This window comes from Octopus bimaculoides, chromosome 2 (assembly GCF_001194135.2).
Source record: "Octopus bimaculoides isolate UCB-OBI-ISO-001 chromosome 2, ASM119413v2, whole genome shotgun sequence".
Classification (NCBI taxonomy): domain Eukaryota; kingdom Metazoa; phylum Mollusca; class Cephalopoda; order Octopoda; family Octopodidae; genus Octopus; species Octopus bimaculoides.
In genome coordinates, this window is record NC_068982.1 from 126,907,038 (window position 1) to 126,911,780 (window position 4,743).

Below are 4,743 nucleotides of genomic sequence, written 5' to 3' on the forward strand. Positions count from 1 at the left end.
AAATACAAACTTTGCTAAATCTTGTGCTTACATGTTTTTACCATTGATAAGCAAAACACTATCAAAACTAATCTGGTGTTTGAATAAATCTATTACAAAATTTCAATTTAAAAGCCTTGCACGTTTTGAGCTTCAGGTGCATTTTCACCGAGGCTACTTGGCTTTATGAAATTTTCGCTCCTTCGGGACGGAATCTGTGTTTTATTTTGTAGCTTTGACTCACTTTTTTGGCAAAAAGTCAAAGGAGTGAGACCAGATGCTGGAAGAGCAGTTTCAACGCTGTCTTTCCATCTTTAAAATAATGCACCATCACCACCACCACTGCGAGCTGGCAGAATCGTTAACACGCCGGACCAAATGCTTAGCGGTATTTCGCCCACCGCTACATTCTGTGTTCAAATTCCACCGGGGTCGACCTTGCCTTTCATCCTTTCGGGGTTGATAAATTACGTACCAGTTACATACTAGGGTCGATATAATCGGCTAGCACCCTCCCCCTAAAATTTCAAGGCCTTGTGCCTAGAGTAGAAATAATAATAATAATAATCATTATTATTATTTCTCTCAACACTTTCGGGCCAACATAGCAGATATCAGAGTGGGTTGCATAAATGGGCGCGGCCTGAGATCACCCTTGAAGCAAGGCCACATCCTTAATAGATGTGATAGCAACCAGTGAAACCAGAATCTTTGACACACGTGATTTAGCCCCCAATTTCGATGATTTTGAGATCTACGCATCTCTTAGTCAGCCTGGAATGAGAGGCAGGGTGACAGTGCTGTTTAGGAAAGGTGTGGATCTCGTGGTTCGGACAATCTTCCTGGGCCCGGAGGAGGTGGTCCTGGATGTGAGTAACAGCGAAAGTGGTGCCTTTAGACTAGTCGCTGTATACGCTCCGACAGGGGCGGGGTTGCCAGATTTCTTCAGACGATTGGAGGTTTTCCTTGGGACGTCACGCTCTTTAATACTAGTGGGCGACTGGAACGCCATCTTGGACGCACGTCTGGATAGGGTGGGACTAGCTGATAGGAGAGGGGGAGTAAAAGCTCCACAAACCAACTCAGTCACTTCCAGTTGGCTGATAAGTACTGACTGGATTTCTCGGATGCGCCAATGTGGACCTGGGCAAACCGCATCGGATCTTACAGATCATATCTAGAAATAGTACTTTGTAGGCTTGTAGATAGACATAGTGTAAGTTGTCTATAGTTCAAAGTCGTTGGCTACACGAACAACAAATTTGTGATTTGTACGGTCAACAGAGATAGGATCCATACACAGGGCCCCGGATACTGGAATCCTTCCCGGCGCGCCAATCTTTCAGAGACCGGGTTAGCAAGTTAACCTATCGGAAGTTGTCGAAACAACCGATGGTTGATAGCTCTGAAAAGGGCTATTAGAGTAGAGGCGGTAGAGTTTAGTAAGGAAATAGCGTTAGAGGTATCTTGGACGGCTGATGTGCTGGCGGCGATATTGTCTCTTGATTTCTTCAATGCCAAGAACGAAGGTTGCGTTATCAGAGCTTGTGCGCGTGCACTGAAACAGGAGGAGACGAAAGCCGTTCGATGAGCCCGGGTGACGGAGGCGTTACGTGGAAACAAAGCTACAATTCGGTCTTTGAGGAGCAGTGATGAGTACATGATATCCGAGTCCAAGTAGACGTGCGCAGGATTTCAGCGGCACTTTGCTGAACTGTACGGGGCGCACGGTGTGTCGGGGACAGTGATGGATGTCACCTTCTGTCACAGTGACAATTCCGCATCCCTTCAGCCAGGGATGCGGAATTGTACGAAATACCGAAAACAGCCGAAGATATACGGGACGTGATGACTAACTGCGTAAGAGAGAAGTCTCCAGGGTTGGATGGTTTGCCCTTCGAGCTTTATTTTCATACGCCAGATTTCTTCAGTGATCTCTTGGCAGATGTCTACAACTAGCAGCAGAACGGGAGAATTTCCAGTGCTGTGAGCCGTGGATCGGTGATGTTGTTGGGAAAGGACCCGAACAAGGGGAACCAAATTAAATTTTTTTTAGGCCTATAACTCTGTTGAATGCAGATTATAAGATTTTTGCTAAGCATTTCACCCGGCGTGCTAACGTTCCTGCCAGCTCACCACCTTCCACGAGACAATAAATTGACGCTGAGATACTCTTCAATGCTATACGGAGAAAGAAGTGTTTTGATTGCTATACCAAAGGCCCACCACGGCCAAAAAGAATCCAAACCTTTAAAAATAAAGAATATTAATGGAGCAATCCAATAAAAACAGCATCCAACCCGTTGTAAGCACAACAATCCAGATATAGCTGTAGGCATAACAACAGATTCCTGCCCCACCCTCCGACTTTGGATGATCATAACTTTCAGAAAAAGGGATATTTTTTAATGAAATGTTCTACAAATATACCTCGGACTATCTACAGATGCACAAACGCACAAAACGGAGAAAATGAAACAAATATGAACGACTTGTTTCGAAACACCCCCGAGTGGGGAACGGTCCTCAAAAGTATCCCAAATTGTTTACCCCGCCCAAGTTCCTATGTTCTCGGAATCTACATAGTCTGAGGTATATTTGTAGAAAATTTCATTAAAAAATATCCATTTTCTTGGAAGTTAAGACGAATTGAAGTGGACGCCGGTGAATTTTCCGAAATTCCTCACCTCATCCCCTCCAGAAACACTTTCCCCTCAAAAGTTTTGTATATTCGGAATCTGCATGATATAACACATATTTGTAGAAAATTTCATTCAAAAATATCCATTTTTCTGAAAGTTATGATCATCCAAAGTCGGCGTGGGGGACAGGAATCTGTAGTTATGCCATAGTTGTATGGGTCAAGGAACAAGAGCTGTGCACCATTATAGAGATCAGTTGTCCCGCTGATGAGAATGTCTCTTCAGAAGTTTGAAGAGTAGAACATCTAAAGAGAACTGATGACAAATCTACAACTCTAATACCTAGGCAATAAATTTTTACTTGTTTCTGTTAAAATAGGTTCACTTGGCTAAGTAAGAAAAACAATTGCATAGAAGTCTAAAAATATTTGTGTTCTCCCCAAAAGAACCAAACAAACTGATTCGCATTCTCCAGATATAATTGATCAGAGGAACAGTATAGATTTGTAAAACATTTCAGTGATTCTCCATCTAGGGGTTCCTTGATGAACATATGCACATAATCCTTACACACACACACTATATAGTAACGAAACATACAAACTTGTTCTGTTGTGACGCGCTCACAACACACAAAGGCGCGTGCACAATTTTAATATCCAGATATCAATCATTCCAGGTAACCACAAACCCCAGGCGCTGTCTTGATATAAACGAAAGAGCCTCGCCACTGTGAAATACTGTATACTAGACGTGTTTGCAAAATAAGGGAAATAAAAATGAGCGAAAAAAAGCAACAAAAACAAGTAATCGAGTATTTTATGCTCTTGGTTAAACATAATACCTTTTCTGAAAGGTGATGGATGGCAGTAAAGTTAGAGCCCAGGACAAAATACCTTGTAGTTGTTAAGTACGTTAGTTATGTTCTTTTAAGCTAAGAGGTGCGTTAAGTACCTTTCCTTGTAGAAAAAAAATGATAACAATATAGCTTCTTGTAACTCGACCCAAATCTTGTAGTTTTTAAAGAAAGACGGTTTTTTGTGATATTCATACTTTGTCAATGGCGAAACGTCTATCCGAAATCAAAACTTTCTCTCTAGGAGTTTACCGTATTTTTTGGCAAAGGAGCAGAGGCATATTTGACGCACCTCATTTTCAACAGCACATATTTCAGAGAAAACAGATTTTAGTGCATTAAAGTATATAACATTTTAAGCAAACTAGCAGAGTAATACATTACAAAATATTAAGAGAACCTTAGCTAGAGCCAAAAATATTACTGCATGTTAACCCTTTAGTATTTAAATCGGCCATATCCGGCCCAAATATTCTTCTTGTTTTATGTTCAAACTGGCCAGATCCAGCCTCTCACACGTACCCTTTAATATCATTCTAAAAATAAACAATCACATCTTCGAAATCTCAAAGCTATGAGATAATACAGGGTTTATAAAATGTGAATATATAATTATTACATTTGTATTAATTATATTAATCTGAATGCTAAAAACTAAATATTATTATTATAAGCATAAAGAAACCAAGTTGGACAAAATATTTAGCGGCATTGCTTCCGGTTTTACGTTCTGGGTTCAAATCTCCGCGCAGTCGACTTTGCCTTTCATCATTTTGGGGTCAATAAAATAAAGTACCGGTCAAATCATACTCCCTTACCCCAAATTTTAGGCTTTATACCTATATTAGAAAGGATTATTACGGAGTTAGCTTAGTTAGAGGAGACCGTTCGGATCAAAGTCTGCCTGCTCATACCAGTGAGCATTAGGGACAAAATTAAGTTATGGGAGGCTCAACTTCGCATATAGGACCCGAAGTGATTTTTTTTTTTTTAGATAATTTCATGGGGGGAAAATGTGTCGTATATGCCATCAAATATAATAACTCTTGTTCTCCAGTATTCGCTGCTACTTTGAACTAAGTGTTATGTAATGCATCAGAAATTTAAAATAATGTCATCTACTTCTGAGATTTCTTAACTCTTAATACTGAATAATTCTGTTGGCCTTAGAACAAGGTTTTTTTTTATCTGTTGTCGATGCACACGTGAGCGTTCTGATAGTGCATTACCTGTCTGGCCAACAGTTCTTCACAATTTGGGCATTTG

The 4,743-nt window shown here is 40.6% G+C and overlaps 1 protein-coding gene across 1 annotated transcript in view; it reads right to left on the reverse strand.

Moving 5' to 3' along the window:
* LOC106882971 (deleted in malignant brain tumors 1 protein) overlaps positions 1-4,743 on the reverse strand; it is a 28,685-nt gene that overhangs the window by 21,794 nt on the left and 2,148 nt on the right. The gene's annotated exons all lie outside the window — the stretch shown is intronic.